The sequence below is a fragment of the Ranitomeya imitator genome, chromosome 3 (assembly GCF_032444005.1).
Source record: "Ranitomeya imitator isolate aRanImi1 chromosome 3, aRanImi1.pri, whole genome shotgun sequence".
In the NCBI taxonomy this organism is placed as follows: Eukaryota; Metazoa; Chordata; class Amphibia; order Anura; family Dendrobatidae; genus Ranitomeya; species Ranitomeya imitator.
The window spans coordinates 694269640-694282546 of NC_091284.1; positions in this window are offsets into that span (position 1 = coordinate 694269640).

The following is a 12907-nucleotide window of genomic DNA, read 5'->3' on the forward strand; positions in this document are numbered from 1 at the left end:
CAATGTTCTTGTACTGGTTCAGTTCGCTCTTGGATCTTTCTGGTGACCTGTCTACTCCAGCAGAAGCTAAGTCCCTGCTAGTTAATTATTTGTTCATTGTTTCCTTGTCCAGCTGGCTATCATGATTTTTCCTTGCTAGCTGGAAGCTCTGGGATGCAGAGTGGCACCTCCGCACCGTGAGTCGGTGCGAAGGTCTTTTTGCACACTCTGCGCGGTCTTTTTGTAGTTTTTTGTGCTGACCGCAAAGATACCTTTCCTATCCTCAGTCTGTTTAGTAAGTCTGGCCTCCCTTTGCTGAAACCTGTTTCATTTCTGTGTTTGTGACTTTCATCTTAACTCACAGTCAAAATATATGGGGGGCTGCCTTTTCCTTTGGGGAATTTCTCTGAGGCAAGGTAGGCTTTATTTTCTATCTTTAGGGCTAGTTAGCTCTTAGGCTGTGAAGAGGCGTCTAGGTCGTGTTAGGTACGCTCCACGGCTATTTCTAGTTGTGTGATAGGATTAGGGTTGCGGTCAGCAGAGCTCCCACTTCCCAGAGCTTGTCCTGTGTGAGTTTAACCATCAGGTCGTTCCGGGTGCTCCTAACCACCAGGTCCATAACAGTCCCCGCTCTGCATGTTTGGCACTCTTTAGAGAGCCAATGAATATGCAGGGATTGTCTGCCACACACTGTAATGCCATGTTGGTTGTGGCATTGCAGTGATTAGCTAGCCGCACAGTGTCATCAGGTCTACAGGGTAGTCCAATTATATGGGTACACCTAAATAAAATGGGAATGGTTAGTGATATCAGGGTCCTGTTTGTGGCACATTAGTATATAGGAGGAAGGAAACTTTTCAAGATGGGTGGTGACCATGGCAGCCATTTTGAAATCACCCATTTTGGATCCAACTTTATTTTTTCCAATGGGAAGAGGGTTATGTGACACATCAAACTTATTGAGAATTTCACAAGAAAAACAATGGTGTGCTTGGTTTTAACGTAACTTTATTGTTTCATTAGAAATTGACAAGTTTATGACCACTTAAAATGTGTTCAAAGTGCTGCCCATTGTGTTGGATTGTCAATGCTACCCTCTTCTCCAACTGTTGACACACTGATAGGAACACTGCAGATGAAATGCTAGCACAGGCTTCCAGTATCCGTTGTTACAGATGCAGCGCATCTCATACCTCATATTTTGGGCAGCACGGTGGCTCAGTGGATAGCACTGCAGCCTTGCAGCGCTGAAGTCATGGGTTCAAACTCCACCAAGGACATCTGCAAAGAGTTTGTATGTTCTCTCCGTGTTTGCGTTGGTTTCCTCCGGGCACTCTGATTTCCTCCCACACTCCAAAGACATACTGATAGGGAATTTAGATTGTGAGCCCCATTGGGGACAGTGATGATAATGTGTGCAAACTGTATAGCGCTGTGGAATATGTTAGTGCTATATAAAAATAAAGATTATTATTATTATTATCTTCACAGCACATACAATTGCCTTCAGATGACCCCAAAGATAAAAGTCTAAGGAGGTCAGATCGGGAGACCTTGGTGGTCATTCAACTGGCCCATGATGACCAATTCACTTTCCAGGAAACTGTTCATGTAGGAATGCTTGGATCTAACACCCATTATGGGGTCATCTGAAGGCATTTGTCTATGCTGTGAAGATGCGAGATGTGCAGCATCTAAGATAACGGACACTAGAAGCCTGTGCTTGCATTTCTTCTGCGGTTTTGCTATCAGTGTGACATGAGTGGGAGAAGAGGGTTGCATTGACGATTCAACACAATGGGCAGCACTTTGAACACATTTTATAAGTGGTCATAAACTTGTAAATAACTCATGAAAGAATAAAGTTACATTAAAACCAAGCTTGTTTTTCTTGTGAAATTCTCAATAAGATTGATGTTTCACATGACCCTCCTCCCATTGGAAAAAATAAATTTGGATCCAAAATGGCCAACTTCAAAATGGCCACCATGGTCACCACCCATCTTGAAAAATGTCCCCCCTCCCATATACTAATGTGCCACAAACAGGAAGTTGATATCACCAACCTTTCCCATTTTATTTAGGTGTATCCATATAAATGACCCACCCTGTTTATCAGACCTGGCACCGCCATGCTCATCACAGTCTACCCCTGAATCAGGCGATGTAGTGAGAGTTGCTGCTGAGTTAGGTAGAGATTTGCTTGTGTCTTAGTTAGTGTAGGTATACCACAATATATTGGATACATATCCATCTCAACTAACAGTCCTTCTGAGTACTAATCCAGCTGCATAGACATCAATGCTAAACAGGCATACAGTGTATGTGGCAGAGTGCAGTGCATATAGCAAGAGGATCCTTTCTAGTTCTGTCTGCTGCTGCTGCTTTGACAGATATTTCTAGACATAGCCCCAGGTATCAGTGGCCAGGAATAATTTTAATTTGTATCTTAATCCTGATTATTTGCTTACAAATCAATCCAGAGAACACCGTTTTTCTGCTCCATTTGCTTGTTGGCACTGCAGAATACATTCAGATCCTTTACATATTACAGCGCTAAAAATCCATCTATTTAAAACTGTGGTTTGCCCATCACATGGATCACATATAATTGCACTCAAAATTCTGCCATTTCTGGACTCCATTTCAATTTTGTTGCATTGTTTTTAAAGTTAAATGGTTACCTGCAGGCCAGCTATTTAAAACTGTGGTTTGTCCGTCACACAGATCACATATAAATGCGCTCAATATTCTGCCATTTCTGGCCTCCATTTCAATTTTATTTGCAGTGTGTTAGCAAAGTTATTGACACCAGTTTGCTGGTAAATAGTTACCTACAGGCCAGCTATTCAAAACTGTGGTTTGTCCGTCACAAGGATCACATATAAGTTCGCTCTAAATTCAGCCATTAAAAGTGAATGTGGAAATTAATGTCCTCAATTTAAAATGGGCAAGGCTCGTGGCAAGGGACTAAGAACTGGACATGATGGTGATGGTGCATGCAGAGGCCGAGGCCAACGCCAATGCCGTGGGCAAGCTGAAAATATGCCACAACAAACACCCACATCTTCTCGCCCGATTTTACTGACCAAATTACTAGGGGACCGCACCACACTACTATTGAACCCAGAGCAGTGTCAAAAGGATGTTGTTTGGATAGTGGATAATGCTTCCAGTTACTTTGACACCACCACCACCACCCTGTCTTCTACACGGTCAAGTCTCAGTAGCCGTGAGTCTGGACATCTTATTCCTCACCCTGATCCTCCTTTCTCCTACCATGTCGAGTGCACAGAGACAACTGATCCCACACTTGGACACTTCAAAGAGCTGTTCACTTTTCCAAGAGGTGGATGATGACGAGACTCAATTGCCAGAAAATCAGGATGAGGACCAGGGTGCAGAAGTGGAAGACGAGGTGGTGGATGATATAGTAACTGACCCAACCTGGCAGGAGGACATGCAGTGCGAGGACCGCAGCACACAGTAGGAGGGAGGCGTAACACCCCAACAGGCAGGAAGAAGCAGTGTAGTGACCACAGACAGAAGGTAGGCAACCGTTCACCCCAAAAACCAACATGACGGAAGTCGTGCCAGTACAACTGTTAGATTTTCCTGAGTCTGGTTGTTTTTTAAAGATTCTGCCAATAACCCCAAAAAGGCCATTTGCACCACCTGCCAGGCCAATGGCAGCAAGGGTAGCAAAACTACCAGCCTGATCACCACCAGCATGATCAGGCACATGACTGCAAAGCACCCGACTTTGTGGGCCAAATCCCAGGGTCCAGGAACAGTGTCTGCAAGTGACACCACTGCTCCTTCCACTGTTGTGCAAAGATGCCTCTTTCCCTGCACCTGTCATTTCACACACTCAACCAGCACCATCAGCAAACACATCCATGTGCTTGTCCCAGAACAGCGTTCAGCTGTCCATACCCCAGTCCGTGGAACGCAAACGCAAATACGCTGCCAACGCCCCACAGGCCACACTACTGAATTCCCACATTTTGTGACTGCTTGCACTCGAAATGTTGCCTCTTAGGCTAGTGGAGACGGAAGCTTTCCACAACCTGATGGTGGCGGCTGTCCCTCAGTACTCAGTCCCCAGGCGCAACTATTTCTTACGGTGTGCTGTGCTCGCATTACACAAGCACATGTCCCACAACATTATCCATGTCCTCAACAATGCAGTTACTGGGAAAGTCCACCTAACCATAGACATGTGGACAAGTGCTTGTGGGCAGGATGGTACATGTCGCTGACGGCACACTGGGTTAACATAGTGGAAGCAGGGACCTAGTCGGACTCTGGGATGAAAAAAGTCCTCCCGATGCCGAGGATTGCAGGCCCTAGGTCAATCAGGGTTGACCCCACAGTCTGCAGCTCCTGCACTTCATCCTCTTAAGCCTCCATCTCCGAAATGACAACATCAGTCAGAAGCTGGAAGCACTTCAGCACTGCCTCAGCCAAGCAGCAACAGGCTGTGCTGAAGCTAATATGCTTAGGTGACAAACCGCACAATGCTGAAGAGTTGTGGACAGTTCTGAAAAAGCCAGTAGATTTGTGGATGACACTGCTGAACCTACAGCCAGGCATGGTTGTGTGTGACAATAGCTAGAACCTGGTTGCGGCTCTAAGGCGAGGTGAGCTCACACACGTACCATGCCTGGCCCATGTGCTTATCCTCGTGGGTTCAGCGGTTTCTCAAAAGCTACCGGGAGCTGCCTGATCTGCTTGTTAAATTATGCCTCCTGTGTGCCCATTTTAGAAAGACAACTACAGCTTCGGCCCCCTTGTCGTGCTTCAGCAGTGTTTGCAGCTTCCGGCTCACCGACTGGTGTGTGATGTCCCCACACTTTGGAATACTACGCTGCAGATGTTGGGAAGGATTTGTGAGCAGAAGAGGGCAGATGTTGACTACCAACATCAACAAGTCCATCTGTATTCAGTTCAGACTCAATACATAAGACCTCAGGAGTTTACATGGATGTTAGAGATATGTACCATCCTACAAAACTTTGAGGACTCCACCAAGATAGTGAGCGACGATGACGCCATAATTAGCATCACCATCCCGCATCTCTGTGTTCTGAAAGGCTATCTGCTCACAATCAAATAGGATGCATTGCAGGCGGAGCACAATGATATGGAGCAAGGAACCATACAGGGTAATTGCACACAGCCCAGCCTCATCTCATCCCAATGTGGATTGGGTGACAATGAGGAAAAGGAGGAGAAGGAGGAGGAGGAAGAACAGGAGCTAGTTTCATGCGCTATAGTTGGTACTACCTCCACAACTGTCATACCATCTGTTCAGCGTAGATGGCTGGAGGACAGGGAGGAAGAGGAGGAGGAGAGCATGGTCAGTCGTTCTCTTGGTGAGAACATGGAAGTCTTGCCTGTTAGCAGTCTGGCATGCATGGCTAAGTTTGTTACACTGTCTTTCCCATGACCCTCACATTCTTAAAACTTTGGGTGACAGTCATTACTGGTTGGTGACACTTCTTGACCCATGCTACAAGGAGAACCTTCTCTCTCTTATTCCCGAGGCAGACAGGTCTACTAAAATGGAGCAGTACCAGAGGGCCCTTGTTTCAGAATTATTTAAAAAATTCCCATCTGAAAACGCTGGAGGCAGAGGTCACAGTTCCTTGGACAACCAAGCAATACAGGCGAGAGAGACACAACTCCAATCCAGCAGAGGCAGCGGAACAATGGCTAAGTTCTGGCAGACTTTTCTCAGACCCTCCGATCGCACAGGCGCAGGGTACTCTCACAAGGAGTGCAAAGTTTGGGAAGATGCTGAGGGAGTACCTTGCTGACCGTATCAACGTCCTCTGCGATTCCTTTGTGCCTTATAATTATTGAGTATCGAAGCTGGCTCTCTACTCCTTGGATTTCCTGGCCTCCCCTGCCTCTAGCATTTTGTCAGAGCAGGTTTTTAGAACCGCTGGTGGAATTATCACTGATAAGTGCATCCGCCTGTCAACTGAAACTGCTGACAGGCTGACTTTTATAAAAAATTAACAAGGGCTGGATTGAGCCAGACTTCTCAATACCACCGAATGGTAGCAGCATAATATAAACTCAAATCCCGTGTCTTTTTTTCAGAGGTCTATTCTCATGCACCTTTTTACACCCACACATAGGTATATGCTTCCTGATTTTGGATATTTGCTATTGTCCGCCTTCTCTTCGTCCTCATCCTCCACCACCATATCACCACGGCAACCATGGTCTGTGATTAGTGTTGAGCATTCCGATACCGCAAGTATCGGGTATCGGCCGATACTTGCGGTATCGGAATTCCGATACCGAGATCCGATACTTTTGTGGTATCGGGTATCGGTATCGGATACATAGAGATGTGTAAAATAAAGAATTAAAATAAAAAATATTGATATATTTACCTCTCCGGCGGCCCCTGGTGAGTCCGCGGGTAACCGGCAGGCTTCGTTGTTCAAAATCAGCGCTTTTAGGACCTGAGAAACACGTCCCGGCTTCTGATTGGTCGCGGGCCGCCCATGTGACCGCCACGCGACCAATCACAAGCCGCGACGTCACCGCAAGCTATTAGCGCGCTCATTTTTGAAAAATGAGCGTGTTAATGACTTTCAAAGACGTTGCGGCATGTGATTGGTCGCGGCCACGCGACCAATCACAAGCCGCGACGTCACCGCAAGCTATTAGCGCGCTCATTTTTGAAAAATGAGCGCGTTAATGACTTTCAAAGACGTAGCGGCTTGTGATTGGTCGCGGCCACGCGACCAATCACAAGCCGCGACGTCACCGCAAGCTATTAACGCGCTCATTTTTAAAAATGAGCGCGTTAATGGCTTTCAAAGACGTAGCGGGTTGTGATTGGTCGCGGCCGCGACCAATCACAAGCCGCGACGTCACCGCAAGCTATTAACGCGCTCATTTTTAAAAATGAGCGCGTTAATGGCTTTCAAAGACGTAGCGGGTTGTGATTTGTCGCGGCCGCGACCAATCACAAGCCGCGATGTCACCGCAAGCTATTAACGCGCTCATTTTTAAAAATGAGCGCGTTAATGGCTTTCAAAGACGTGGCGGGTTGTGATTGGTCGCGGCCGCGACCAATCACAAGCCGCTACGTCTTTGAAAGTCATTAACGCGCTCATTTTTCAAAAATGAGCGCGCTAATAGCTTGCGGTGAAGTCGCGGCTTGTGATTGGTCGCGGCCACGCGACCAATCACAAGCCGCTATGTCTTTCAAAGCCATTAACGCGCTCATTTTTAAAAATGAGCGCGTCAATAGCTTGCGGTGACGTCGCGGCTTGTGATTGGTCGCGGCCACGCGACCAATCACAAGCCGCTATGTCTTTCAAAGCCATTAACGCGCTCATTTTTAAAAATGAGCGCGTCAATAGCTTGCGGTGACGTCGCGGCTTGTGATTGGTCGCGGCCACGCGACCAATCACAAGCCGCTATGTCTTTCAAAGCCATTAACGCGCTCATTTTTAAAAATGAGCGCGTCAATAGCTTGCGGTGACGTCGCGGCTTGTGATTGGTCGCGGCCGCGACCAATCACAACCCGCTACGTCTTTGAAAGCCATTAACGCGCTCATTTTTAAAAATGAGCGCGCTAATAGCTTGCGGTGACGTCGCGGCTTGTGATTGGTCGCATGGCGGTCACATGGGCGGCCCGCGACCAATCAGAAGCCGGGACGTGTTTCTCAGGTCCTAAAAGCGCTGATTTTGAACAAAGAAGCCTGCCGGTTACCCGCGCTGAGTTCAGGGGCCGCCGGAGAGGTAAATATATCAATATTTTTTATTTTTATTCTTTATTTTACACCTCCCTATGGATCCCAGGGCCTGAAGGAGAGTTTCCTCTCCTTCAGACCCTGGGAACCATGAGAATACCTTCCGATACTTGATGTCCCATTGACTTGTATTGGTATCGGATATCGGTATCGGCGATATCCGATATTTTTCGGGTATCGGCCGATACTATCCGATACCGATACTTTCAAGTATCGGACGGTATCGCTCAACACTATCTGTGATACAACCACATAATTTTTTTAAAGGGTGTTTATGATGCCCTTAAAATAAATTTGTTATACAGTATGTTCATGTTTACCCCCCAGGAGTAAATGTTTGTCAGCCCTTACACTTAGTGCATGGGCGTTATAAGTATAGGAGACCCGCTCCTTTCTAATGGGAATATTTTTTTATGAGGCCCTCCTCTATGTTTCTTCCAAGGGGCATTGGAGTGCCTCCAAATTTTTGGCAGCCCTTGCATTCACTGCCTAGGCAAAACACTATGGGAGACCCACTTCCTAATAATGGGAACATTTTTTCATGAGGCCCTCCTCTAAGTCTTTTCAAAGGGGCATTGCAGTTCCTCCAAATTTTTGGCAGCCGTTGCTTCACTGCATAGGCAAACAGTATGGGAGACTCACTTCCTAATAATGGGAACATTGCTTTCATTAGGCACACTGACCTCTACGTCTCTTCCAAGGGGCATTGGAGTACCTACAAATTTTTAGCAGCCCCTGCATTCACTGCATAGGTAAGCACTATGGGAGAGGCCCTCTGACATATATGTCTCTTCCAAGGGGCATTGGAGTTCCTCCAAATTTTTGGCAACCCTTGCATTCACTGCATAAGCAGACAGTATGGGAGACTCACTTCCTAATAATGGGAACATTTTATTCATGAGGCCCTCCTCTACGTCTCTTTCAAGGGGCATTGAAGTACCTAAAATTTTTTGGCAGCCCTTGCATTCACTGCATAGGCAAACACTATGGGGGACCCACTTCCGAATAATGGGAACATTGCTTTCAGGAGTCCTTCCTGTATGTCTCTTCAAAGTGGTATTGGGGTGCGTCCAAATTTTGGGTAGCCCTGCCATTCACTGCATACACAATATCAGTATAGAAGACCCACTGTTTAATAATGGGAACAACAAAGCATAGCTGGCTGATGGCTGTCTAAGAATAGTGAGGGCCGACTGCTGGACGTTAAGATGAGTAAAGGCCGCCTGATGGCCCTATAAAAATAGGATTTGTGACTTTCAGAGTCCAGCTTTCATAAATGAAACAGGATGTGTCTCATGATGTGTCACACGCCACATTTCCACGTAAGGTTGTAAAATGTTAAAATTACATTTCCTAGTGAATGCATTTGTCTTGGTTAAAAGCAATGCTAAAGTTCAAAAACGCATCAAAAACGCTACGTGTGAACATAGGTGTGGTGGGTCATTTTTGTTTTTGGTTATTTATTTTGCCTTATATGCAAGTCATTACCCTGAAAAGGATGTTCCTTAACATATTTCCCGGGAAAATCCATTTTGTTTAGTTTTAGTATGTTTTATTTTGAGTCTGTAAAAGTGGCGAAAGACTCTGACAACATTGTTCACAGCAGTGACCTGGGAGTCAGAAATGCTTCCAGGGGTTTTCCCCATGATGTTCCCATGTCATTTGAGCACTGTTTCCATCGATTTCTGCAATTTCTAGTCCTTCTGCAGACCGCCGAAATGCTCAAGTTTCCCATAGACTTATATTGACCTCGTTGCTCGGGTCGATCACCCAAGCATTCCAATTGGCTAGACCCTAGCAATGAGCACCCGAGCATTTTAGTACTCGCCCATCACTACTTATGTGATTTGGTGCACAGTGCTTTTATGTCCAGGAACTTTGTCGTGCAAAGCACCTGACCAGGTCATACACAAGATCTGCCCCCCCCTGAAATTCTCCTGGTGCCAATTGGTTCCACCTGGTTTCGTCCAGCCAGCAGATAGCAGTCTTTCCTCACTAGTGTCACATCATGCAGGGACAATTCAGAGGCACAATCCAATCCTCTTACACAGTGATGGGCACCAGAATAGATGTTTACCACACCATACTACTAACATGTCAGTTCATTCCACTCGCTACTGTTAGACGCAAGAGCTAGCTAAAAAATATAGCCAGCAAGTGCTTCATGTGGAGTGGGCTCAGTTCCAGAGAGCAGAGCATTGAAGCCAGCATATCAGACAATTATACAAGTAGAAGAAAACTGTTTTGTCACAAGTCTGACAGCAGTCTACAGATAAATTAATGTCTATTGCTAGGAGCAAGCAGTGATATACATAAACAAAAGTTGTATTGAATTTCCAAAAATTACTATAAAAACAGCAATTCAAAGTATCTATAAACTTCCTCAGCATCTGTCATTTTAAGCTGAGTTATGACACACTTTAAGTTTCATTGACAATGATTAAAGTTAGGTTATTTCCTCATCAGATTTCAAATTGAAGGTATATTTAGCAAAGATTATGCCAAATGCTTAGATTTTTTTGTGTATTATAAATGCCCTGAGATATCCATTACTCTCATACACTCCACACTACTTTTATTTAATGGGACTGAGTGGTTCACAAAAAAAACAGAGGCTGCTACGTTTTTGATTTTAGTCTACGATCAAACTCACCAATACATGTCTATGGGTCAACGAAAATAAAAAATTGTTCACCATGGGATTCCATCCTAATGGCATCCTAATGCTGTTGTCCGATTTTCTTGTTTGCTTGATTAAAGAAGCTTGAGAAACTTGTATGCAAACAAAAAAAAAACTGATGAAACTTTGATAGCAAATATTGACACACTGGCCAAACAATGATTAAATATGATCTAAAATACTGATGAAAATCTGTCCATTTTTGCAGACGAGAAAAATCTCTGATGTCTGAATGATCACTTATCAGCTTAACAAGATTGTTTATCCTTCTTCTTAGGCTATGTGCACACGTTGCGGATTTTGCTGCGGATCCGCAGCGGATTGGGCGCTGCGGATTCGCAGCAGTTTTCCATGCATTGTACAGCACCATGAAAACCTATGGAAAACCAAATCCGCAGTGCACATGCTGCAGAAAATACCACGTGGAAACGCTGCATTGTACTTTCTGCAGCATGTCAATTCTTTGTGTGGATTCCGCAGCGGTTTTCACCTGCTCCTCAATAGGAATACACAGGTGTAAAACCACAGGTGGAATCTGCACAAAAACCGCACGAAATCCGTGGTAAATCTGCAGGTAATCCGCAGTGCATTTTACCTGCGGATTTTCCAATAATGGTGAAGAAAAATCCGCACACGAATCCGCAACGTGTGCACATAGCCTTAATTTGTTACTGGGCAAATTTACACAATTAAAAGGCAACAGATTTGGTCAGAATTGTACCAAACTGAAAGTGTCCTGATTACCGAGAAATTACATTTATCATGCTCTAAGGTCTCTAGAGGCACAAAAAAAAAAAAAATACCGAGAGAGGTGACTCTACTGTATACCACCTACGCAGCTGGTGCAGCCCACTGGTCCACCACACAGGATTTCTATTCCACCAGTTCTGAAGTCAGTGATCGATTTCATATGGTCATTTGGAGAATGACATACATCATTGATGTCAATGACGTTGGTTGATTCCTCTCGTGACTGTGGCCTAAGGGTCGAGGAATTGTGAAGGTGGCATGAGGAGTCAGGTAAAAGCCTATGACAGGCAAGTATAATGTTTTCAAATTTTTTATCCCCTTTCCGATTCTTAAAAGATAGTGAGGTTTTGGGAGATTTATAACAAATGGAATTTCTTATGGACAGGTTCACTCTTCTCTATTAAGGGTAATCATTGGAGAATTTTCCATGAGCCACATGCTGCATTGTTATGAGTAGCTTCCATGATCAGAGTAATGTTGAATGTGCAGTAATAATATATGTTGTTCACAAAGTTTTAATCTTTGCTTTCATAGTCAGATTTACACTAGGCTATATGTGTATATATGGCACAGATACATTTAGATAAGTGAGGTGGTGTGCTTATTTTTGGCATCACTGTACTAGTCTCCTGTGAGTAGATAGTAAAGTGATTAGACAAATGTTTGTATCTGCTTTTCTTTTATGACAATCTGTGTCACTGCTAATGACCAGCACAGAGCCACTGGTGCCCCTTAACAATGCCTTAGAGCTGTTCAGATGGACATGTAGTCAGACAGGTGACAGATGCTGCCTTCGGCTGTTTGTATTTACCTGCAGGGAGATTGGGCTTATTCAGACCCTAAAAACAATAAAGAAAAACCTTGGTAAAAAAAAAACTAATGTAGATCTCTATTGCCTGTAGATAAAGTTCCATTAGTGACTATATCCAGCATTTAGGGAGAACATGTAGCTTTTACATAGGACCAAAGATTTATGGCGGTAGAGCAGTCATTGTACATTATAGTTTGCCTTTCTCTGATTTGATGTGCAAAGCCAAAGAAATCTTCAATTACTTACTGTGTTTTTCAGATTATAAGACACACTTTTACGATTCCCAAAATTAGGGGGAAAATGGGGCTGCGTCTTATAATCCGAACACTGTTCGTACCGAGGGGTCAATGCTGAGGCCTCAGAGCTGGGGGTGTTGCGGTGGTGATGCAGCTGTCCCACGGTGTGCGGTGGTGGTATGGTGGCAAGCGGTGGCCCTGCAGTGGTGGTATGGCGGCCTCATAAGGCAGCCGCCATTCTTCTTCTGGGGTCCGGCTTCTCACTCAGCACAGGCGCAGATGGAGGAAAGCCTCTATGCGATGTCTTCAGGAAAGTGGCTGCGGATGCGGCACAGGCACAGATGGAGCTCTCAGCCCGCCCTCAATTATGTCACCACTGGTCAATGATGCTGCGCTCGCAGCAACTCATTCACGAGTGGTTTTCAGCCTGGAAGGTCGCATATTGGCACCATCCAGGTTGAAAACTGTTTCTCTCTCGGACATGGATTACGGTGTGGGACAGAACGACAGACAGGTATGACATATTGTTAATTTTTACTTTATTGTTATTACAGGAGATCGAGGGCTTCAGTGGAATTAGGCGTTAGGTGAGTATAACTGTGTTTGCTATTTTTAAATAAAAAAGTAAAACTGTATTTAGTCTTATTTCTAATAAAGGACTTTATTA